We start from the raw sequence: 26,746 nt of genomic DNA, 5'->3' as shown, positions 1-26,746 counted from the left end.
TAAAGGAAGTAACTTGTGTCTAGACTCATGCTTTTTTTTTGCATGTGGATATCCTGTGATTCCAGCATCATTTGCTGAAAAGACTCTTTGCTCTATTGTATTGCCTTTTCTTCCTTGTCAAAGATCAATTGACTATGTTTACAAGGGCCTATTTTTAACCTCTGTTCTGTTTCATTGATCTATTTGTGTCTTATTTTGCTAATGCTACACTGCCCTGGTTACTACAACTTTATAGCAAGTTTGAAGCCTCCAATTTTGCTCTTCTTTCAATATTGTGTTGGCTATTATGTGTCTTCTACCTTGCCATAAAAACTTTAGAATCATTTTGATATTCACAAAATAACTTACTGGTATTTTGACTGATATTTTATTATCTATAAATTAAATTGGGAAGAGCAGACATCTTGAAAGTATTGAATCTTCCTATCTGTGAAATGGAATATCTCTCCATTTATTTAGTCTTCTCTGATATCATTCATATCATTCATCAGAGTTTTGTAATTTTCCTCATGTAGATTTTGTACATATTTTGTTACAGTCATACCTACATATTTCATTTTGGGGAGTGCTAATGTAAATGGTATTGCATTTTATATTTCAAATTTTACTTGTTTATTTATTGTATATAGGGTAGATTGACTTTTTTATCTTAACTTTTTATCCTGACACCTTACTATAATCACTCATTGATTCTGGGAATTATTTTGTCTATTCTTCTGATTTTCTTTATAATTAATCATGTTGTCTGTGGACAAAGACAGTTTTATGTCTTCCATCCCAATTTGTATGCCTTCTTATCTTGTCTTATTGCATTAGCTACAACAACCAGTATAGTGTTGGAAAGGAATGGTGGAAGGGATATCCTTGCCTTGTACCTATTCTAGTAAGAAAGCTTCAAGTTTCTCACCATTAAGTATGACATATTTCTTCACAGGAAATATCCACCAACCATTTCAGGAAGTAATATCAAATTTGCACAACATCTTCAAGAAAACAGAGTATGAGTAAACACTTTCATTTTGTTTGTTTATTTATAGTAATTTTATTTATAATAGCCCCAAATTGGAAACAACGTAGATGTGCCTGAATAGGTTAATGGTAAAACAAACTGTTTTACATCCATACCTTGAAATACTACTTAGCAACACAAAGAGATGGACTGCTAAACAATTCAATGGTCTGGATTAATCTCCAAAAAATTAAAGATTTTCTAACATCTTTGTTTTTCAGATCAGTCTTACTCTGATACCAAAATCAGACAAAGGAATTACAAAATAGATAACCAGAAAACTAATGTGTCTCATGAATATAGACTCAAAAAATCTCAAAATAGTATCAGCACAATAAATCCAAAAGTCTATAAATAATATTTCATGAACAAGAGAGGTTTATCTCAGAAATGCAATACTGTTCAACATTTAAAAATTAACATGCTTCACAATATTAAAACACTAAAGAAGAAAATCTATATAATCATCTCAATTGATGCAGAAGAAAAATTTATCAAAATTCAATAGTCCTTCATCACAAAAATTTTCATTGAACAAGGAATAAAAGGGAACTTCTTCACCCTAATAATGGACATATATGGAAAACCCACATATGACATACTTAATGGTGAAAGACCGAATGCTTCTCTTTAAGATCACAAACACGGAAAAGATGCCGACTCTCACCACCTCTCTTCAAACTGTAGTGGAAGTCCTAATGAGTGTAATAACCAAATGAAATGAAATGAAAGTCATCCAAATTAGAAAGGAATAATACTGTTTCTATTCTCTTATGACATGATTCCCTAAGTAGAAAATCCTAGGGTTGATAATACATTATCTTACCAAAGTTATAAAAGATCAATATTTAAAAATCATTTGTATTTCTAAACACTAGCAGTGAATAACTGAAAATTAAATTTTAAAATATAGCACCATTTATGATAGCAACAAAACCATGAGTTACTTTGGTGTAAATGTTTTTAAATGTGTGCAGTATCTGCATGCTGAATGACATGAAGCTCTGTGGAGAAAGTCAATGAAGACCTAAAAATATGGAGAGATACACTATATTCTGTACTTAAGGTTTGTAAGTCTCATATTTTTAATATGTCATTTCTTCCAAACCTGATGTATTGATTCAACAAAATTTATAGAAATAAATAAGCTGGTTATAAAGTTTATATGGAAAAACAAAGTATCTAAAATATCCAATAATTTTAGAAAAGAAAAGCAAAACTGGAAGACTCACACTACTCAATACAGAGGTGTATTAGTCAATCAAGTTTCACAAAGATTCAAGGAAAATTAAATGAGTAAGACACACTCTTCAACTAATGGACCTAGAATAATTGGAATTTCAAATGTAAAGAAATAATAACTTCAACCTATACCTTACGTCATATACAAGAGTGACATAGGATTAAATGCAAAATCAAACACTATTAAACTTCTAAGATAAAATGTAAGAAAATATATTTACAACTTTTGCTGTAATCAACAGTTTCCTAGACACAAAACAAAATGTAAAAATCATAAAATACAATAAAAGTGATAAATTGAACTTGGTCAGATTTTAAAATTGCTCTTCAAAAGATACTGCTAATAATCCAAATGTTCAACATATGACTGGATAAATAGTGGTATATCCATACAATGAAATAAAACTAACAGAAAGGAATGAACTATTGATACACAGAATGTGGGTAAAATTGAAACATTTCCAGAATATGTCACCTGGCTTTGGTACATCTGCATATTAACAGGCATTCAGAGGTGTAAACAAGTAGGCTTTAGTGCATTTGTATCTTTCTTCAGGGGTGGAGAAGTTAGTTCATCTCCATATCAATGGGTGATTACCTGGCCAACAGAGGGCTTATCTGTACCTGAGAGGTGAGGGGGAGGGCCGGTGTTGTGGCTGCTTGAGCAGGAGAGAGAGATGGGCCGGACTGCAGTTTTGTAAGCAATAAATGGGTTTTAAACTTTATTTCTCCCTTTGACTGATTTTGGTTTTTAGAGGTATTTTCCCCTGGGATTTCCTTTCCCCGGACTTACACAGAATAACATGGATAAAGCTCAAAATAACAATTTGAGTCAAATTGGCCACATAATGAAAAGATAAATATTGTAAGATTAGACCTTATAACATTCTAAAACTCATAAGCTCTTCAAGAGTGAGAGAAAGTAAATCAGGGATTGCCTGGGAAGAGGAGCAGAGAGGGATGAAGCAGATGAATTAAAAAGGGCACAAAGAAACTTTTAGGGTGATGGATATGTTCACAATCTTAAATGTGGTAATGGTTTCATGAATGTATGTATATGTGAAAACTTACCAAGTTGTATACTTCAAATATATGCAGTTTCTTAGATGTAGATTATATGTCACTGAAGTGTAAAATGAAATGATAGCATTAAGAAATGAAAAAGTAGACTAGAGTAGAAGAAAACAGCTTTGAAAGGAAAGGAGCGACACATAGCAGCAATTCACCAGAGAGTTCTGCTTTATTAGGGAAAGGTGCTGGATTATATAGGAAGGGGCATGAATTGATTGAGGTGTCACTTCTACGGGGCTGGTGGCTGTTGGCTACGTGCTGGGATTGGGAGGGGGGTGAGAGGTGATTGGGCTTCAGGTGGCGCCGATGGGAACTGAGGACCCCGAAGAGAAGCCGGAAGTTTGCCATCTTACTGGTGGGGACCCTTCATTCCCCCCTTTCTCCTCCTGGGTTTGTGGACGTTGCTTTCTCTCTGACTGCTTCTTGCTGAACAGGGGCGTAGAAGGGAGTGAGGGTTTGAGGATTGGGAGGAAAGGGTTGATAGGATTCCCCACAGTAAGGATGAGTAGATGTGGACTTCTTCAGGTTGGAAATCAATGAAGGTTCTTTGTAACTATAGGTCGAGGACCTGTTGATTCTAATGGTGCTAAGAGGATATGGGTGTCAGGAGCCAGGCGTCTGCGGCCATTGTTTCCAGGAACAGTTTCCAGTGGAGAGAGAGGTCCATCTCAGCATGTGGTGAGGAGGTCACGTGAGGGTGAGGGATCTTCTGTGGCCAGAAGCTGGTAGTTCCTGAGTAAAATCTGGTTGAAAGTTGATTAGAGATTTTTCCGACTTGGGATTTGATGAACTTTATTATACAGGGTAAGAAGAGACAGGCAAGAAGAATGATTATTATGGGGCCTGCGATGGGCCAGAGCCAGGTGAGGAGGGGGTTTGTTAGTATTGACGAGAATGGGTTGGAATTGGAAGCAGAGTGGAGACTGGAGGCAAGGTCGGTGAGTTTGGTAATGTCAATTTCTACAATGCCGGATTCGTTGATGTAATAGCAGCACTCTTCTTGGAGGAAGACGCAGGTGCCGCCCTTCTTGGCTGTAATCAGATCTAGGGCCTGCCGGTTTTGAAGGGTGACTTTAGCTAGCAAAGTGACCTGTCTTTGGAGAGAGGCTAGGGAATCGGCAGTGGATGTCAGGGCTCCCTCAAGCTTGGCGTTGAGATCTCTAACTGCCCATAGAGAGTGACCCAAGGCTTCTCCCGAAAACCCTGCTCCAATGGCTGAGGTGATCTAAGAGATACCGACCATGATGGGAAGGAAAGCAGCTCTTTTTGTGCATGAGAGCAAGGGAGGTTGGAGCTCAAGGAATTCTGCCATGCTGTAAAGTGTAAACTGTGGGATTAGGGTGACGAGAATGCAGGGTGTATCGGAGTTGAGAGGCAATGAGTTGAAAAGACTGCCATTACACTAAAAGAAGTGTCTCGGTTGCGTAAAAGTCTTAGAGCCGGAGGTAGGGGTGTAGATAGAGAGGCAGTGAAGTGCGCTGGAGGAGGGTGGAGTTGGGCCTACACAGTGGTGGATGGTGAGATTATCTGCGTATTCTGGTTCCCATAGGGGTATGTCTGCCAGTGGACAGAGGGGTTGTCTTTCTGCATGGAAGGAGTAGTTGGAAATATTAAGGGGCACGGCGGCCAGCAGTGGGCACTGTAGTGATGCGCACAAGAAACAATTGGCTGTGTTAAGGGTGTGGTTGAGAAAGATGGTGGTGTCCTGAATGAGCTGTAATGAAGAGTAGGAGAAATGGGAAGAGGGGCGGGGATAAGAAGATGAAGAGGCGCCTTCAAGAGTTTGGATAATGACTCTTTCGGAATGTCTGCTATCTGATGCAACTTGAGAGATCTGGGAGAATGAGAGGGAACATACTTTTGAGAGATATGAAGGGTACCGTGGGGGGTCGAGGACCCCCCCATAGTAAACTGAGGCTGTGACTCTGGCAGCTCATCGAGAGTCCCAGGGATCTGGGATTGATAAGGAGAATGAGCCGTTGGGATATTTCATGAAACGGTTGGAGGAGTAATACTGTGGGTACCGGAAGTTACTCATGTAGTGAATGGCACAAGACCAGTAGGGACATCTCCTGTAGGTGTCTGGCTATCGCCTGCAATAGGCTTGTTTTTGGTCATAGAGGAAGCAGAGGTAGGGAGAATAAGGGTAGCTGCTAGTGAACACTTCGGTGGAGGGAGGAAAGTGGAGGTATAAAGACTCAGAGCAGCTTTTCAGAGGGCAGTCTGGTGTGGCAATGAGGGCAGTAACTTTTGTTTGATGCTGTGTGTAAGTCTCTTTGACTTTGAATCGCCATACAAAGGAGGCTGGGGTGGTGGGGAAGACAATAGGAATGAGGGAAAAAAGCGAGAGAGCAGTAAAGGAGGAAAAAGTCATGATTCAGGTATGGATGGCAAAGGGGGTGAATGGGATTTTGGAGGAAAGAGGACGGTAAGGTGAGGAGTCTGGAGGGAGGGAGAGTCTGTAAACTTTTGTAGGTTAAGAGATCTTTTAGGTGATGTGGGGACAGAATGGTAAGGGGTGCCCTGAATGTCAGTTTATGAGCTTCTTTCTGCAAGAGCTGTCTAGCGGCTAATGCTCGTAGGCAGGGGGCCCATCCCTGAACTGTGGGGTCTAATTGCTTGGAGAGATAAGCTACTGGGCCAAAGGATGGGCCATAATATTGGCTTAGGACTCCTAGAGCTTGACTGGACCTCTCATGAATGTATAATGAGAAGGGCTTCAACAAATCATGAAGATGGAGAGCTGGGGCTTCTACAAGGGCTTGACGGACCTTAATGAAGGAGTGTCGGGGTGAGGAGGATAATGGTTTTTTAGGGGGGCTCTTTCTGAGGTTGTATAGGGGTCTTGCCAACAGGGAGCAGGGAGAAGTTAGGGATCTATGCTCTAAAATATCTAGCTAGGCTTAGAAAGGAAAGGATTTCTGTCTTGGTTTTGGGAATGGGCAGGTCAGAGAGGAGCTATTTTCTGTCTAAGGTAATGGACTTTCTTTGTTGAGATAGAAGGAATCTGAGGTAAGTGACAGAGGGGAAGAGATTTGAGCTTTGACGGGGATACTCGGTAACTTCTGGAAGCTAGAAGGTTAAGTAGGGAGGCAGTGTCAAGTTGAGACTGTTCCCACGAGAGACTGCAGAGTAGAAGATTGTCTATGTATTATAAGGTGGACTTGGAGTGATCATGATGAAACATTTTGAGGTCCTGAGCTAGGACCTGTCTAAAAATATGGGGACTATCTCGGAAGCTTTGTGGCAAAACTGTCTAAGTGAGTTGTTCAGAATGTCTTGTGTATGGGTCCGTCCAGGTGAAGATGAAAAAATCTTGGGAGCAGGGGTCTAGAGGGATAGAAAAATGGGTCTTTGAGATCTGGGACTGAGAAGTGGGATGCCGAGGCAGGGATCTGTGATAAAAGGCTGTATGGATTTGGAACTAAGGGATGGATAGGGACAACGGCTATGTTGATGAGGCAAAGGTCTTGGACAAGGCGGAAAGATCCGTTGGTTTTTTTAACAGCTAATATGGGTATTAAATGGGGAGTGAGTGGGTCTGAGGTAATTTTTGTTTAAGAGATCTTGAATGATGGGTTGGAGGCCTATGAGGGCTGAAGTGGTTAGGGGCTATTGGGCCTGACAGATATACTGAGAGGGGTCACATAATTTGATAGAGGCAGGGAGACATAGGGCCACGGAGGGGCTTGTAATGTCCTAAACTTTGTGATTTACAGGGTGTATGAGGGCGGAACCGGAGCTTTCATTGGGTAGAGGGGGGTTGTCAGCTATGAGGGCCATCAGAAAGGGAGTACTGGGGGCTGTGGGAGTGGATATAGTTATGGAAATGTGGAGGAGGGAAAGGATGTCCCATCCTTGTAAAGGGATGGGACACTGGGGCATAACCAGAAAGGAGTGGGAGAAAGGTATGGGATTGTCTAGGATTGTGCATAAAAAGGGGGGACGTTTGAATGGGAAAATCTGTTTACCTCCTACCCCAACTATAAGAGTAATGGCTGGCGTGGTAGGGCCCCAGTATTCTCACAAGACTGAGAAGGTGGCTCCTGTATCTAGGAGGAAGGAGATGGGGTGACCATCTACTGTTAAAGTAACCCTGGGCTCCTGTTTGGTGATGGAAATGGTCGGGCGAGAAGCCCCCGGGCCCCATCAATCTTCTTCTGCCAGCCCTACTACGGCGGGCTTAGGATGGGGGTTGTTCGTCCAGCCTCCCCTTCGGGTGGTTGGGCAATCAGACCCCCAGTGGCCCTTTTTCTGGCATCTGGGGCATGGGGTGGTAGGAGATCTGGGGGAGGGGCACGCCCTTGACTAATGTCCCTCTTTTCCGCACTTGAAACAAGCTCCTGGGGGGGGGAGCTTGTTTGTAGAGGGGCGCCCAGGTTGTGGTTTTTTCAGATGGGCCAACATCTGGAAATTGGTCTGATCAGCCTTTTGTTTACCACGTTCTTTCTCCTCCTCCCGGTTATGGAAGACTTTAAAGGCTACTGTTAGGATCTCAGTCTGTGGGGTAGCGGGGCCCTGTTCTAACTTTTTGAGTTTAGCTTTAATGTCGGGGTAGCTTTGAGCTATGAAGTATGTCATAAGGACCTGTCTTCCTTCAGGTGTTTCTGGGTCCAGGCTGGTATACTGTAATAGGGCTTGAGTGAGTCTGTCTAAGAACTCAGAGGGGGTTTCATCTCTCTTTTGAATTATGTCTTGGAGCTTTTGAAAATTGACTACTTTACGAGCGGCTTTTTTCAGACCTGCTATTAAGCAGGAGGCAAAAATATTTCGAGAGCAGAGACTCATGGTCATGTTATAATCTCAGTGTGGGTCTTGTTTGGGGACAGCAGTGGGGCCAGGGGGATAGGTGGGGTCAGTCTTGTGGGTTTCGGTAGCGTGCGTTTGGGCGAAGTCCCAAACTCGTCTACGCTCTTCAGGGAGGAGAGTATTGGCCAGGAGCATGAAAATGTCATGATGTGTGAGGCTGTAAGACTGGAGGGTCCATTGAAACTCCCTGATGTATGTCGTGGGATCAGTGGAAAAGGAACTTAGGTGTTTCTCTAGTTGGGCTAAATCTCCTAAGGAGAAAGGTGTGTGAACGCACACGATGCCTTCGGATCTCGCTACTTCCCAGAGGGGGGCGATAATTTTGGGAGGCCCTTGGGACTGAGTCTGAGGGGGACTGAAGGGTTCTGGCTCAGTCTGTGGGGGAGTGATGTGGTCTAGCCGTGCCTAGTTGAGCAGGTCCTGAAGTGCAGAAGGGGGGCAAAGAAAATAAAGATAGAATCGGACCCACGTGTCGCCAGCTAGCAGCCCAGCTGCTTACTTCTGCCTCTCTAGTTGGGTTTGAACTCATGACTCTGAGATTAAGAGTCCCATGCTCTACTAACTGAGCTACAGCAGGGCTCCAGTTAATTGCTTAAGGAATGCGTAAACAGAATGTTCTTTGTTCTCCATTCCTGCCACATCCGCAAGTGGGGGAAGGGCATATTTAGAAGCAGGGGCGGTGTTTCTACACATCTTCAAGGTCTCCCTATTTTCAGAGTGAGGAGTCTTGGCAAGATATGTTTTTGTGGACAGATAACTTCTAAGGACTGCACATGTTGTTCTCTAGCTTGTGCTTTCCCATGCTGCGTTCAGACATGAGGGAAGGTGCTTTCTCATTCTCCCTACAAACATGTGAGAAGACAAAGGTGGTCCCTAACAGGGGAGAAATAGGTGATGAGGGCAAAGATGGAGGCGGCCCCCGGGACCTAGTTAAAGGGGGGGCTGAAAGGCTCAGGTTTAATCTGCGGGGGACGAAGGCAGAGGAGGTGAGATGGGGGAGGAGATGGTGGGGAAGGAAGGGAGAAGGGCTGTTGTAGGAGAAGAAGGGGAAGGGAGTGAACGGGAGGCTTGTGCGGGGGCAGCGGCTTGCAGGCTAGGAGAACTTGGGAGGGGGCAAGGTGAGGAAGAGGCGGAAAGCTTCGATATAGGGAATCTCCTTCCATTTTTTCAGGCGCTGGCAGTAGTTAAAAAGATCGCAAGTGATGTTAGGATCAAGAGTTCCCCCTGCGGGCCATTGGTTGTTATTGTCTAGGGGGTATGTCGGCCAATCTTGGGAGCAATATTTACGGAGAAGTTTTGGTTTTATATCAGGCGTCAGGGAGAGGGTAGCCAGATGCTTAAGCAGGCATTCAAGAGGTGAACTTTCATGGAGGGATGAGGAGGCTCCCATGGCTAAAGGACAAAGAAGGAGACAAACAGGGGAAGATGAACGGAGATCCTCAGACTGGGAGCAGACCGCAAGGAGACAAAGGGCGTCCCCGATGATCCTTGGTGGTCTGCGGAAACTCGTATACGAGTCGGAATTTCTTAGGAAGTGTGGTTCGTCACCCAGACTTCCCTAAGAAGGCAGAGTGCCGGAGTCACGAGGTACCTAGCGCTAGGGGTTTTTGACAGACAGAACAGATTTCGGCGGACGGAACAGAAGGAGGAGGGGGCGGGGAAAGGGAGCGTTCTCATCTGCAAAGGAGTCACCTTGTTTATGGCTGTTGGTGGGGGGGGGCCTGAGGGTCCGCCGCAGCCGTGAAGGCCTGAGGCGGGGATTTATGGCTGTCGGAGGAGGGGCCTGAGGGTCTGCCGCAGCCGTGAAGGCCTGAGGCAGGGAGAGTTCCCTCCTCATCTCCGAGCGTCAGGGCCTTGCCGGATGATCACGGTCAATGGCACTGCGATAGCTCGGGGAAGAGTGGCCCACCCCGGGGAAATTTTACTTAAAAAGTTTCAGTACTGATGGAAGGGACGGTGAATGTGTTTATGACTGTCGGAGGAGGGGCCTGAGCGTCCGCCGCAGCTGTAAAGGCTTGAGGCGGGGATTTATGGCTGTTGGAGGAGGGGCCTGAGGGTCCACCGCAGCCGTGAAGGTCTGAGGCGGGGAGAGTTCCCTCCTCATCCCCGAGCATCAGGGCCTTGCCAGACGATCACGGTCATTGGCACTGCAATAGCTCGGGGAAGAGTGGCCCACTCCGGGGGGAAAACTTACCTAAAGGCCAGAGAGGAGTGGTGAGTGTGATGAGCCAGCGCCGGAAAAAGGACGAGGGCAAGCTGCTGCTGGTGTCGGGGGGGGGGGGGAAGACAGGGCCCAGTTGGGGTGTCCTGTCTCCCGGGTTTCGGCACCAATGAAAGGAAAGGAGCCACACATAGCAGCAATTCACCAGAGAGTTCCGCATTATTAGGGAAAGGTGCTGGGTTATATAGGAAGGGGCATGAATTGATTGAGGTGTCACTTCTACGGGGCTGGTGGCTGTTGGCTACGTGCTGGGATTGGGAGGGGGGTGAGAGGTGATTGGGCTTCAGGTGGCGCTGGCGGGAACTGAGGACCCCGAAGAGAAGCCGGAAGTTTGCCATCTTACTGGTGGGGGCCCTTCAAGCTTCAAAATTCATATCAGGTAAAGGACTTGTATCTAGAATATACAAAAGACTTTCAAAATTCAACACTAAGAAAACAAACGGCCCAATAAAACAAATTGGTCCAAAGGTGTGAATAGAACCTTCACCAAAAAATGTATATATGGCAAATAAGCTTACTGAAAGGTATTTAATATCACTTCATTAATATCGCTATTCAATAAATCAACAAAGAGATACCAGTATATGCATATTAAAATGGAAAAAAAAGCTGATGAATTTTGTTAAAGATGACAAACAACAACTGTAATACATTGCTGGTGGTAATGTATCATTATAGTCACTTTGGAAAACAATTTGCCCTATACTTGCCGTGAGACCCACCAATCTCACTTATAGGTATTTTATCCAAGATAATGGAAATATACATTCACTTTTATTTTAATATTCATAGCATTATTCATTGTTCATAATTGCCAAAAAGTGGAAACAACACAGAAGTCCTTCAAAAGATGAATCAATAAACAAACTGATGCATCTCTACAATGGAATTCTACTCTAATAAATAGGGATACATTACTGATACACATGCAACAACATGAATGAATTTCAAATGCATTTGCTAAGTAAAAGTAGTCATGCTCAAAAGGCTGTAAATGCTATGATTTCACTTATATGACACATGGAAAAGGCAAAATTACAAGGTAGAAACTGCAGTGGTTAGCAGTTGCTATGCATAGGGGTCAGTGTTGACTATATAGAGGGGTTCAAAAGAATTTGGGAAAGTGATGGAACTCATCCGTATCTTGATTATCATGGTAGCTACATGATTGTACGCCTTTGTTAAACTCAGAGCGGTATTAAAATGTGTGAATTTAAATGTGTGTAAATCATACCTTAATTAAAAAATGGAAAATAATAGGAAACCAAAGAATTTTAATATTTCATAAAGCAAATCAGACCATATGCTTTCTCTGTTCAAAACATGCAATGGCGAGGGGCGGAGCCAAGATGGCGGCGTGAGTAGAGCAGTGGAAATCTCCTCCCAAAAACACATAGAGCTATGAAAATATAACAAAAAAAAATCTTCCTAAAATAGAGACCACAGGACACAGGACAACATCCAGACCACATCCACACCTGCAAGAACCCAGCGCCTTGTGAAGGGGGTAAGATACTAGCCCCAGCCCGGCGGGACCCGAGCGCCCCTCCCCCCGGCTCCCGGCGGGTGGAGAGAAACCGGAGCGGTTTTTTTTTTCTTTTTTTTTGGCGAGCGCTTTTTGGAAGCCTTAGAGGGACGGGCCCCCGTTGCTGGGGAGGCAGGGTGGCGGGACCGGTGAGGAGGTGCCTGGGAACGGCGCCGGAGGACAAAGAATATCCCGCGTTTCTCCCTGCGAGACCTGGGGGCGGGTGCCTGAGACCGGTGCCTGAGGACGGAGGAGGTCGCGCGTTTTTCCCCTTTTTTTTTTTTTCTCTTTTTGGCGAGCGCTTTTTGGAAGCCTTGAAGGGACGGGGACCCCAGTGCTAGGGAGGCACGGTGGCGGGACTGGTGAGCGGGTGGCTGGGACCGGCGCCTGAGGACAAAGAATATCCCCCGTTTTTCCCTGCGGGACCGGTGGGCGGGTGCCTGAGACCGGCACTTGAGGACAGAGGAAATCGCGCGTTTTTCCCCTTTTTTTTTCTCTTTTCTGCGAGTGCTTTTTGGAAGCCTAAAAAGGGACAGGGACCCCGGTGCTAGGGAGGCAGGGCGGCGGGACAGGTGAGCGGGTGCCTGGGACCGGCACCTGAGGACAAAGAATATCCCGCATTTTTCCCTGTGGGACCGGTGGGTGGGTGCCTGAGACCAGCACCTGAGGACGGAAGAAATTGTGCGTTTTTCCCCTTTTTTTTCTCTCTTTTTGCCGAGTGCTTTTTGGAAGCCTTGAAGGGACAGGGACCCCGGTGCTAGGGAGGCAGGGCGGTGGGACTGGTGAGCGGGTGCGTGGGACCAGTGCCTGAGGACAAAGAATATTGAGCATTCCTTCCCTGCGGGACCGGTGGGTGGGTGCTTTTTGGAAGCCCTGAAAGGACAGGGACCCTGGTGCTAGGGAGACAGGGCAGCAGGACCAGTGAGCAGGTGCCTGGGACCGGCACCTGAGGACAAAAAAAAAAAAAAAAAAAAAAATCGCTTGTTTTTTCCTTTTTTTTTTTTTTTTCTTTCTCTTTGTTTCTGTTCCCTCTCTCATTGTTGCTGCTGTTGTTTTGGTTTGGAGAGTGCTTTTTGGAAATCTTAAAGGGGCAGGACAGGTCACTTAGACCAGAAGCAGGGAATCTGGGGATCTCTGGGCACTCTAACCCCCTGGGCAGCAGGGAGCACAGAGGCCCCTTACGGAGATAAATAATCTCCTGGCTGCTCCCCCTCCAACGGGGCTCCACCATTTTGGAGGAACAGCCCCAGCCAGGCCAAGCCCACAGCAACAGCGGAGATAAACCCCAAAGCAACTGGGCAGGAAGCAGAAGCCCTGTCTGCGCACAGCTGCCCAGCACAAGCCACTAGAGGTCGCTATTCTCCCAGGAAAAGGCTACAAACCAACAAGAAGGGAAGCTCTTCCAGCGGTCACTTGTACCAGCTCTGCAAACTATCTCTATCACCATGAAAAGGCAAAACTACAGGCAGACAAAGATCACAGAGACAACACCTGAGAGGGAGACAGACCTAACTAGTCCTCCTGAAAAAGAATTCAAAATAAAAATCATGAACATGCTGACAGAGATGCAGAAAAAAATGCAAGAGCAATGGGATGAGATGCAGAGAAAAATGCAAGAGCAGTGGGATGAGATGCAGAGAAAAATGCAAGAGCAGTGGGATGAAGTCCGGAAGGAGATCACAGATGTCAGGAAAGAGATCACAGAAGTGAAACAATCCCTGGAAGGATTTATAAGCAGAATGGATAAGATGCAAGAGGCCATTGAAGGAATAGAAGCCAGAGAACAGGAACGTATAGAAGCTGACATAGAGAGAGATAAAAGGATCTCCAGGAATGAAACAACACTAAGAGAAATATGTGACCAATACAAAAGGAAAAACATTCGTATTATAGGGATACCAGAAGAGGAAGAAAGAGGAAAAGGGATAGAAAGTGTCTTTGAAGAAATAATTGCTGAAAACTTCCCCAAACTGGGGGAGGAAATAATCGAACAGACCATGGAATTATACAGAACCCCCAACAGAAAGGATCCAAGGAGGACAACACCAAGACACATAATAATTAAAATGGCAAGGATCAAGGACAAGGAAAGAGTTTTAAAGGCAGCTAGAGAGAAAAAGGTCACCTATAAAGGAAAACCAATCAGGCTAACATCAGACTTCTCAACAGAAACCCTACAGGCCAGAAGAGAATGGCATGATATACTTAATGCAATGAAACAGAAGGGCCTTGAACCAAGGATACTGTATCCAGCACGACTATCATTTAAATATGATGGTGGGATCAAACAATTCCCAGACAAGCAAAAGCTGAGGGAATTTGCTTCCCACAAACCACCTCTACAGGGCATCCTACAGGGACTGCTCTAGATGGGAGCACCCCTAAAAAGAGCACAGAACAAAACACACAACATATGAAGAAGGGAGGAGGAGGAATAAGAAGGGAGAGAAGAAAAGACTCTCCAGACAGTGTATATAACAGCTCAATAAGCGAGCTAAGTTAGGCAGTAAGATACTAAAGAAGCTAACCTTGAACCTTTGGTAACCACGAATCTAAAGCCTGCAATGGCAATAAGTACATATCTTTCAATAGTCACCCTAAATGTAAATGGACTTAATGCACCAATCAAAAGACATAGAGTAATAGAATGGATAAAAAAGCAAGACCCATCTATATGCTGCTTACAAGAAACTCACCTTAAACCCAAAGATAAGCATAGACTAAAAGTCAAGGGATGGAAAAACATATTTCAGGCAAACAACAGTGAGAAGAAAGCAGGGGTTGCAGTACTAATATCAGACAAAATAGACTTCAAAACAAAGAAAGTAACAAGAGATAAAGAAGGCCACTACATAATGATAAAGGGCTTAGTCCAACAAGAGGATATAACCATTCTAAATATATATGCACCCAATACAGGAGCACCAGCATATGTGAAGCAAATACTAACAGAACTAAAGAGGGAAATAGACTGCAATGCATTCATTGTAGGAGACTTCAACACACCACTCACCCCAAAGGATAGATCCACCGGGCAGAAAATAAGTAAAGACACACAGGCACTGAACAACACACTAGAACAGATGGACCTAATAGACATCTATAGAACTTTACATCCAAAAGCAACAGGATATACATTCTTCTCAAGTGCACATGGAACATTCTCCAGAATAGACCACATACTAGCTCACAAAAAGAGCCTCAGTAAATTCCACAATATTGAAATTCTACCAACCAATTTTTCAGACCACAAAGGTATGAAAGTAGAAATAAATTCTACAAAGAAAACAAAAAGGCTCACAAACACATGGAGGCTTAACAACATGCTACTAAATAATCAATGGATCAATGAACAAATCAAAATAGAGATCAAGGAATATATAGAAACAAATGACAACAACAACACTAAGCCCCAACTTCTGTGGGATGCAGCGAAAGCAGTCTTAAGAGGAAAGTATATAGCAATCCAGGCACACTTGAAGAAGGAAGAACAATCCCAAATGAATAGTCTAACATCACAATTATTAAAACTGGAAAAAGAAGAACAAATGAGGCCTAAAGTCAGCAGAAGGAGGGACATAATAAAGATCAGAGAAGAAATAAACAAAATTGAGAAGAATAAAACAATAGCAAAAATCAACGAAACCAAGAGCTGGTTCTTTGAGAAAATAAACAAAATAGATAAGCCTCTAGCCCAACTTATTAAGAGAAAAAGAGAGTCAACACAAATCAACATAATCAGAAATGAGAATGGAAAAATCACGACAGACTCCACAGAAATACAAAGAATTATTAAAGACTACTATGAAAACCTATATGCCAACAAGCTGGAAAACCTAGAAGAAATGGACAACTTCCTAGAAAAATACAACCTCCCAAGACTGACCAAGGAAGAAACACAAAAGTTAAACAAACCAATTACAAGCAAAGAAATTGAAACAGTAATCAAAAAACTACCCAAGAACAAAACCCCGGGGCCGGACGGATTTACCTCGGAATTTTATCAGACACACAGAGAAGACATAATACCCATTCTCCTTAAAGTGTTCCACAAAATAGAAGAAGAGGGAATACTCCCAAACTCATTCTATGAAGCCAACATCACCCTAATACCAAAACCAGGCAAAGACCCCACCAAAAAAGAAAATTACAGACCAATATCCCTGATGAACGTAGATGCAAAAATACTCAATAAAATATTAGCAAACAGAATTCAACAGTATATCAAAAGGATCATACACCATGACCAAGTGGGGTTCATCCCAGGGATGCAAGGATGGTACAACATTCGAAAATCCATCAACATCATCCACCACATCAACAAAAAGAAAGACAAAAACCACATGATCATCTCCATAGATGCTGAAAAAGCATTTGACAAACTTCAACATCCATTCATGATAAAAACTCTCAGCAAAATGGGAATAGAGGGCAAGTACCTCAACATAATAAAGGCCATATATGATAAACCCACAGCCAGCATTATACTGAACAGCGAGAAGCTGAAAGCATTTCCACTGAGATCGGGAACCAGACAGGGATGCCCACTCTCCCCACTGTTATTTAACATAGTACTGGAGGTCCTAGCCACGGCAATCAGACAAAACAAAGAAATACAAGGAATCCAGATTGGTAAAGAAGAAGTTAAACTGTCACTATTTGCAGATGATATGATACTGTACATAAAAAACCCTAAAGACTCCACTCCAAAACTACTAGAACTGATATCGGAATACAGCAAAGTTGCAGGATACAAAATCAACACACAGAAATCTGTAGCTTTCCTATACACTAACAACGAATCAATAGAAAGAGAAATCAGGAAAACAATTCCATTCACCATTGCATCAAAAAGAATAAAATACCTAGGAATAAACCTAACCAAGGAAGTGAAAGACTTATACTCTGAAAACTACAAGTCACTCTTAAGAGAAATTAAAGGGGACACTAATAAATGGAAACTCATCCCATGCTCATGGCTAGGAAGAATTAATATCGTCAAAATGGCCATCCTGCCGAAAGCAATATACAAATTTGATGCAATCCCTCTCAAATTACCAGCAACATTCTTCAATGAATTGGAACAAATAATTCAAAAATTCATATGGAAACACCAAAGACCCCGAATAGCCAAAGCAATCCTGAAAAAGAAGAATAAAGTAGGGGGGATCTCACTCCCCAACTTCAAGCTCTACTACAAAGCCATAGTAATCAAGACAATTTGGTACTGGCACAAGAACAGAGCCACAGACCAGTGGAACAGATTAGAGACCCCAGAAATTAACCCAAACATATATGGTCAATTAATATTTGATAAAGGAGCCATGGACATACAATGGCAAAATGACAGTCTCTTCAACAGATGGTGCTGGCAAAACTGGACAGCTACATGTAGGAGAATGAAACTGGACCATTGTCTAACCCCATATACAAAGGTAAACTCAAAATGGATCAAAGACCTGAATGTAAGTCACGAAACCATTAAACTCTTGGAAAAAAACATAGGCAAAAACCTCTTAGACATAAACATGAGTGATCTCTTCTTGAACATATCTCCCCGGGCAAGGAAAACAACAGCAAAAATGAGCAAGTGGGACTACATTAAGCTGAAAAGCTTCTGTACAGCGAAAGACACCATCAATAGAACAAAAAGGAACCCTACAGTATGGGAGAATATATTTGAAAATGACAGATCTGATAAAGGCTTGACGTCCAGAATATATAAAGAGCTCACACGCCTCAACAAACAAAAAACAAATAACCCAATTAAAAAATGGGCAGAGGAACTGAACAGAAAGTTCTCCAAAAAAGAAATACAGATGGCCAAGAGACACATGAAAAGATGCTCCACATCGCTAATTATCAGAGAAATGCAAATTAAAACTACAATGAGGTATCACCTCACACCAGTAAGGATAGCTGCCATCCAAAAGACAAACAACAACAAATGTTGGCGAGGCTGTGGAGAAAGGGGAACCCTCCTACACTGCTGGTGGGAATGTAAATTAGTTCAACCATTGTGGAAAGCAGTATGGAGGTGCATCAAAATGCTCAAAACAGACCTACCATTTGACCCAGGAATTCCACTCCTAGGAATTTACCCTAAGAACGCAGCAATCAAGTTTGAGAAAGACAGATGCACTCCTATGTTTATCGCAGCACTATTTACAATAGCCAAGAATTGGAAGCAACCTAAATGTCCATCGGTAGATGAATGGATAAAGAAGATGTGGTACATATACACAATGGAATACTACTCAGCCATAAGAAGTGGAAAAATCCAACCATTTGCAGCAACATGGATGGAGCTGGAGAGTATTATGCTCAGTGAAATAAGCCAAGCGGAGAAAGAGAAATACCAAATGATTTCACTCATCTGAGGAGTATAGGAACAAAGGAAAAACTGAAGGAACAAAACAGCAGCAGAATTATAGAACCCAAAAATGGACTAACAGGTACCAAAGGGAAAGGAACTGGGGAGGATGGGTGGGCAGGGAGGGATAAGGGGGGGGAAGAAGAAGGGGGGTATTAAGATTAGCATGCATGGGGGCAGGGAGAAAGGGGAGGGTGGGCTGCACAACACAGAGAGGACAAGTAGTGACTCTACCACATTTTGCTAAGCTGATGGACAGTAACCGTAATGTGGTTGTTAGGGGGGACCTGATATAGGGGAGAGCATAGTAAACATAGTATTCTTCAGGTAAGTGCAGATTAAAAATTTAAAAAAAAAAAAAAAAAAGAAAGAAAGAAAGAAAAGGGGGATTACTCCTTAACAGGATAAAACTATTGGTAAATCAAAGATCAACGCATGCTTTAAATATCCTTAATGTTGATCACTTAAAGGGTGTCAGATGATCAGCTATGGAGGTACTCTTTTCTGATAATATTCCTTTCTCTTAATTAAAAAAAAAAAAAAAAAAAGCAGTTACTGTGTGCTGACCTCCAATGAGTTCTGCACAGTGGTATAGAGGGCATGTCAAAGTGTGGGCAAAGGGTCTGTTTGTTTCTACGCAGAAGATCAAGGCCTAGCTTGGATACCCAGAAAATGAACTAAGATACGATATGAGGAGGAGCTTCCGGCATCAGCACTCTCTGGAGGACTCGTGCCGGGGGATGATCATCAAAAAGCCTCCACAGGGATCCGGACGATGCTGCGGTTGTGGCTGCATCCAGCCCACCGTCTCCTGGACTTGCCATAAGAAGGAGGAGGGAGATGTCTAGGCTGGCATGTGCATACAGTGAGACAACGAATTTGACTGGATCTGTACTGTTGGAACTCAACCAGGAGTTGGGAGGGGTGCAAGTTGTAGCACCCCAAAATCTCATGACTATAGACTATCTATGGTTAAAAGAACATATGGGATGTGAACAGATCCCAGAAATGGGCTGCTTTAATTTGTCTGATGGTTCAAGTACAGTTGGAAAATATCCATCATATCATAGATAAATTTTCACAAATGCCTAGGGTGCCTAAATGGTTTTCTTGGCTTCACTGGAGATGGCTGGTAATTATAGATTTGCTTTGTTTATGTCACCATATTCCTATTATGTTAATATGTGTGTGCAAATAAGTTAGTAGTTTAAAACCTATACATACTTAAGGTACTATACAAGAAGATATGTCAAAGAAATAATCAATCCTCCCAAGTTTCCTTCATATGCTACATCTATAGCTTTTCTTCTTCCTTCCTAATTACAAACCTTAAATAGAATTCGTGCCTCATATAGAATTTACCGAGTATCATAATTCCTCCAGGTGGTAAAGATACCTCGAGACAAGTGCTGGGCATAGAAGCCACAGGGCATAAATCTGCAAAGAAGTAAAAAGCTAACCTTTGCAAACAATATGGCTTCTCTCTCACTTACCAACTTTACATTTCCCTGTATGGCCCCGGAAGATGACTGGTTAGCCAGAGACGGGTAAGATTCCTCAAGGGAGGAACAACCTAAGACAGGCACAGTCGCAGGGGGGCCATCAGGTGAGAATTTGGGGATCAACAGAGGTGAGGCTCAGAACCTCACCCCCCCTGCTTTGAGAGAAATCTTCTGCATCCCTGGATGTCTTGCTGCCCTTGTCTAGCCTGGATTAATACTTAGTCCATAGGCACACACCTGATCATCTGATCATCTACATTTGCCTTCTTACAGCACTAAACTATGTTTTCTACCTTTATCTTGCATCTACCTACCACTTCAGCATTTTATTAAAAATAAAAATAATAATAATAATAGGAGAAATGTGGGATCAACATATAAATCAAGTACAAAAATCAAATGAATATTCATATTTGACCTGATGGTTTATAGGTCATATTGCATGATCAAAACCGAAAGTTTCTGTGATGAATGCCCTTGTACTGTTCACCATGTAAGAATTTATTCACTCTGTAAGAATTCGTTCACCATGTAAGAACTTGTTCGTTATGCTTCAGAAGATTGGAGACTGACGAGAATTAGGCTTGAGATGGATTAATGATTGTACATTGAGCATTGACCCCCCTATACTGAATTTTATTGTTGTTAACAACCATTTGATCAATAAATATGAGATGCCCTCTCAAAAAAAAAAAAAAAAAAAAAAAAAAAAACATGCAATGGCTCCCCATTACACTAGGAATAAAAGCCAAGTCTTCACAGGACCCTGCATAATCTTCCCCTTCTTTGATTGCCTCACCTATTACTTTCTCTTTCACAGGCACATCTCCAACCACACTGGCCCCTTGGTCTTCTTAAACATATCAAAACAAACTTCTACCTTCAAGATTTTGAACTTGTAATTCCCTGTGCCTGGAACACACTTTGCCTGGATAACTACAAGTTTGTTCCCTCACTTCTTCTAAATCTTTGTTCAAATGTCACCTTTTCACTGATGCTTAATTTTTAACTCTAACCCTTCCCTGTTGTTTCTTCCTATACTTTTTCTACACATAATTTATCACCATCTGGCAACTTAAATGTTTTATTTTTGTTTGTTTTCTTTTTCTACCCACTTGATTGTAATCTGAGGTGGATAGAGAATGTTTAATATCTGTTTTTTCTCCTGTTGTATCTTCAGCACCTACAACAGTGCCTGATACACAGTAGGTGCTTGATTAATATTTGTTAAATGAAAAAGTGAGTGAATTATTCATAGATTATAGGAATGGGAGTAATAAGAAATGAGGAAGAAGTCAGCTTTTTACAATCAGATTGTAAATAGGCTTTTTGGGAGTTTTATTTGCCAAATGATAAGGAGTTAGTACTTTATACTGGGAGAAATGCAAAGCTACTTAAGGGTTTTGGGAAAGGAAAGACAAATTTCTCAAATTTTCATTTTATGAAAGCCAGTTTGACAATCAATATGGGATATTGATAGGAAGGGTATAGGATAGGAGTTGAAACCAGTTAGGCATCTATTTCTTAGTCCATTTGAGAGACAATTGCCAACTCAACTAGGGTCCTAGTGATAGGTCTGAATGGAAGTTACTGAATTCAGTAGATATTCTGGAAGCCTTCTGTGATTGATTCACATTCTGTTCACTAAGAACTCCATTTGCACTCATTTCCCAGTGCTAAATGTGCATCTGCATTTATTGATTAGGTAGTCCTGAAATGTCTCCCCTTGCTCTCTCAGACCTGATCATCTGCTGGGCTGGAATAGAGACCTTACTGTTCACTCCTTTGGTGCGGCTCTGTAGTACCCAGGACTATGTTTATCAATGAGTACACAGTTAGAAGATAAAACTAACATTTAACCGGTCAGTGATAAAAATGGAAGAATTTGAGAGATTCCAGAACACTTAGCTTTGGCACAATCATTCACAGAGAGCCTGTCTCCTTCACCCATTTTTCTTTGTGCTGTGTTTGTGTCTTTAGAAGTCCACTTAAAATGGATCATTTCTTCTCCTCCACTCAAGTCTGTTGCCATTAGGAGAGCAATAGTAAGTTTTGGAAAAGATGAAAAGAAAAACTGGAACCATTTAGAAATGAAAACAGTGAGAAAATAAAGTTGTTTCTCCTGATTCTGAATTTGTTTGTCAAGTGCTATCCCTTTCTGCTGCAGTGCGGAGATTGTTTTGGGGGGTAGAAATTCAAATACACACCAATTCAGAAGAAGAGATTTGGAATCTCTCATTTTATTTCTAATTGACAGTGAGTTGGAGCCAAATGCTCTCTGATCCAGTTACATTTGTCATTTTTGGATGCCTTTATTGGCATAAGACCTATAAACACCAGCCGGTCATGATTAGAAGCTTGTGAACTGGATGACATTCAGCTTGCCATTAACTCTCAGGCACTGAGATTCAGCCAGCACCGGACCACCTGACAGTGCACTAACTGCTCTGGTAACTTAATCTTATACCCCTTAGCCCAGGGTTACAATGACATCCTCCTCCCCGGAAGAGAGGGTGTTTCATATTAAGTACAATTGGATGCATGTTTTTAGCATTTAAAAAGCTTTGGCAGATAAAAGGTTTGACTTCATTGTTTCAGGAAGCAGCAGATTGTGAAATCAAATGACCCCAAGAAGGAGCAATTTCTCTTCTCTGAGTAGACACTACCAGAAAAGCCAAATCTGAATAAGAATTAGCTCAGAAATTAGCATTTCAAAATTAGATAAACTCTCTAGCTTATCCAATTAGATATAGCTCCTAGTTTGTATGAATGAAGAAAAGCAGTCACCCAGAAGAGATTTATTGAGCTCCCACAATGTGCCAGAGAATGTGCTCAGCACCCCTGGGACAACGGGTGCAAGGGAAATATGACCTGTCCTCTGCACAAAAGCTGCTTAGGCTCTAGTGAGATAAAGAAAAGTAGTTCATGAAAAAAATAACAAAATAAAATGTAGTTAAATAACCCTTGGGTAATAGAGAGGAGATCTAACCAGAGTTCGAGAAAACATAATTTCTTTTCTATCTGAATTATCAGGGAAGGTTTTGTGGAGGAACTACTCTGGGGAGATTCCCCTCATGAACCAAGGCCTTGTGGGTTTCCCCTCTATTTCCGTTTGGCTAAGTAAACATTCTAAATTCTGAAAAGGAATTTGTAGCAGCCTCATCTGGAGGCCTCCCACTGCTTTTCATTGGCCAGCCTAGCCTTGACATATCCATTTTAAGGACAGGGGCACTTGAGGACTGCTCCCAAGCTCCCATTCTAGTGTCTCAAACAGGAATGATTCTTTCCAGACAACCAAATAGATACACACATTTAATCTACCAGCATGTTTATTCCTGAATGCTTCTCTCATATGAATGGCAACTATCATGGCATTTTCTAAGTGAAAAGGGGCCTCCAATATTGAGTTGCTTGTGATTAACCTTAACATCACTGTTCAATATTGAGTACTGAAACAAGTACTGAAGTTGCTTTTCCAGATGTAGGACTCATTGATAAGTTCATGAATCAAATGATACATCTCATAAGTTCAGAGCCATGAGTGATGAGCCTCATCAGAGCTATGTAAAATGCCTGGCTGTCCCTCTATTAATAACTATTCAGAAATGAGGATAGTCTCTTCAAGTTTAAAGTCACTCTTTAGTCTCGGGGATTGTATAATCGACACTATAAAGCTACTTATCTCTCTGGCAATGTGCTTTTAAAGTGGGGAAGTAAAAGAAAGCACTTTTATACATTTGTGGCGCTGAAAGATTTGCCAGCAGCGCTAGGCTGTGGCCTGTCACCAGGCTCTGAGACATGAATCTCTTGTGGTCATTTTAGTGCTTGTGTAACTCAAAAAGGCTGTGGACTTAAACTGAAATTTCAAAATGATTAGTCCACGTTTGCCTCTAAAGTAATTGCTTCAACTATTCTAAGAGGACGACTGAGAGCCTGAAGTCCCCAAATGACTTAGCCCATACACTGTGGAAAGCTCAGCAAAGCTTCAGCAGGGCAACCAGTGATATTTAATTCCCTCATTCAAATTTCCTACCAACTGAAGGCTCAGACAGAAATACTGTTCTGGGGGAAATGGCACATAATGAGCTCCTGTGACTATAGCTTGAGTAGTCCTAAATAAGACCTGGTTTTAATTCCATGAAGGAAGCACCAAGGGGACCACACATCTCTAGCAGTCCACGAATAAAGTCTAAAAATGGCTTTATGAGTCTCTCTCCAATATGTGCAACTTGTTGAAGACTTACTAGACCAGCCATGTTACCTAGGCTCTGGTAAAACCTTGGGCTATAATCAGATCCTGAAACACCTGTCAAAAGAGGTTGCCTGAGTTGATTCTGTGTGTACCCTTGTGGCTATCAGTATTGATGGAACTCAATAACTCAAGTAAAAATACGTTTTCACTGCTGGCTTTAGAAGCACTTTTGGCAATAGCTTACCCTTTGCTTTTCTTTGGAAACCCATCAGAGTTAATTCCAGGGAGTAATTAGTGTTCTTGGATGTCAGACCTGGAAGGCACCTTACAAATCAACTAACTCCACGTATTCATTTTACATAAGGAAACTGAGGCACACATATGGGAAGTGACTTTTCCCAGGATACACGGCTCATTTGTGGCAGTCTATGGAAAAGGACCTTGATCAGTTGATTGTCAGTCAGTTCAGTGATTTTTCTACTCTAGTTGAGAGAAGGAAGGCACTCCAAACTGGAGGTACAATCATAGGCCTCCAAATTTTATAGTTCATGGGATGGTTCAGTATTTCTTTGAGCACTTCAACTTAAGGCCATTTTTATAATAACACTTCAAATTTGTACAGGGCTCTACAGTACCCAAAGTGTTTTCAAATATATTATTTCATTTGGTTCTCCCAACAAGTCTTGAAGGAAGGTAGGATAGATTATATCTTTCATCTGAGAGAGGAGGAGGAGCTGAAATTCAGAGAGGGTATGTGAATTGTGCCAAATTAATTACCATTTAACCCCTGTGTTCTCCTAAATCCACAGTCCATACTAGCTCAACTTGTATAAGACAGTAAAATAGGCTACCAAATATATGATCAAATTTCATGTTTTAGTTAATAAGCATAATTAGCCCATTTTATGCAAATTTCTCATCTATTTACCCCCTTATATGCAATTAACAATGATGATAGCTAATATTCACTGAGTTGCTTGCTTTGTATCAGGCACTGTCCTGTTTTGCAAATTTATTAACTTATTAGATATTTACCACATCAACCTGGGAGATCAACATGATTATTATACTTATTTTATAGATGAGCAAATTAAGGTCGAGGGAATTAAGCAACTTCCCTAAGGTCACCAACCTAATAAAAGATAGAGTCAAGATTTGGGCCTTGGCACTCAGGGCTCCCAAACATCCATTTAGTTAATATGTCAATATTGTCACTTTAGATACCTGGAAGTACTAGTGTTATTAGTCTTGTCGCATTCCAAAAATCGCTCTGTAAATATGTGTTGGTTCAACAATACAAAAACAAAAAACAAAAATAAAAAAAACCAAATCCTTCACTGTTTTGTAGCATTGCTCTATAGCACAGAGATGTAAAAGATCAAGAAATTGAAAAAAGCGACGTTTTTATGCAGGGAACATTGAGACTCTACATCCCATGATGATTTTAAACAAGGTATTAGAGCCTCTTTTATGAAAAATGTTATTTTATAAAATGTCCCTAAATAGGTTTATATTAATAAAAAAGATGACTCTAAAAGAAATGCATTGTGTTTTTCTAAAACAAGCATTCCACCAAATGTTGTCTGCACAACATACCTAGTAGCCAGTAATAGCATCAAAGGCCGAGTAAATAATACAGGTTTAGGGAGAATGCAATCTAAATGTAACAGTTGCACACATTAATGACTTAGTTGTCATGACAAATGTATTGCTATCATAATGATCACATATGGGAAGAGGAGTTAGGGATTACATTACATGACATAATGTAATGGCTATCAAATGGTGATTTCCTCAAAAACAGTATCAAAGATTGTAAATTCACTGATATAGGGAAAGTTTGAGTAAGTGAGAATTTTAGTTTTTTGACAGTGTTATTGTAGAAGCAAGATGCTCCTAAATTATTACCTTCTGGTACCACAGAGGATGTTTCCACAACCCAAATAAATGAGCAAGGTGAACACCATTTCTCTGCTTCTTAGTCCTTTATTAAGAATGACATAGTTATAGCTGCTACTGTCGATGATGTATCTGTCTGGGCTTGGAGAAGATATGCACTCTGGCCTATGATGAAGAAGTAGGCTCCTTAAGTTCTTTTACAAGGAACAGGTGACAAGCTAGTTCACTTGGAGGCTTAATGATTGAAACTTCTGCTGTCTCTCATTTTGACCATCAGGCTGTCCAACTGTAGGCAGTATCTTCTCAGCTTGAATCTGATTATCTGGCTTTCAGATCAGACATAGTACTTGTGCAAGCATTCATAAGAAGTCCTCAAGTAATGTAAACAGTGATCACATATGGGAAGAGGAGTTAGGGATTACTGCTAAATATCTAAGGAGTAGAATGAAAGAATGGAAGGAGGCAGAAGCTGCTGATCTTTATAAATTGATACTGCCAAGTTCCTTCATGCTTCCAGGGTCATCTCACCATGTTTCCTTTACTTTCTATGTCCCAGTCATACTGGCATTTTTTCATTTCCTGGAATATACGATGCCCCTTTCTGCTATAAGGACTTGGCATAGTCTTTAACCTTGCCCTGCAATGTGATTCCCCTCTTTCGCTCTGTTAAGAGATCCTCATTGTTCAAATCATAACTAAAAACTTATGTCCTCAAGTGAAACCTTCCCTGACAGCTCCCTCCACCCTCTTCTTGGTCAGAACCTTACAGCTAGAAGTAGTTACTGATCATTCTGGAAGACATCTGATTTGCTTCACTCTTCGGGTTGTGAGAAACAGATCTTTTCCATTAGCAAGCAGATGCTTACCCTCTATATCTTTTTCTCTAATGCACAGCTCTTGCTT

The sequence above is a fragment of the Manis javanica genome, chromosome X, assembly GCF_040802235.1.
Source record: "Manis javanica isolate MJ-LG chromosome X, MJ_LKY, whole genome shotgun sequence".
Classification (NCBI taxonomy): domain Eukaryota; kingdom Metazoa; phylum Chordata; class Mammalia; order Pholidota; family Manidae; genus Manis; species Manis javanica.
The sequence above is the reverse complement of the archived record's forward strand: the minus strand, read 5'-3'. Positions refer to the sequence as shown.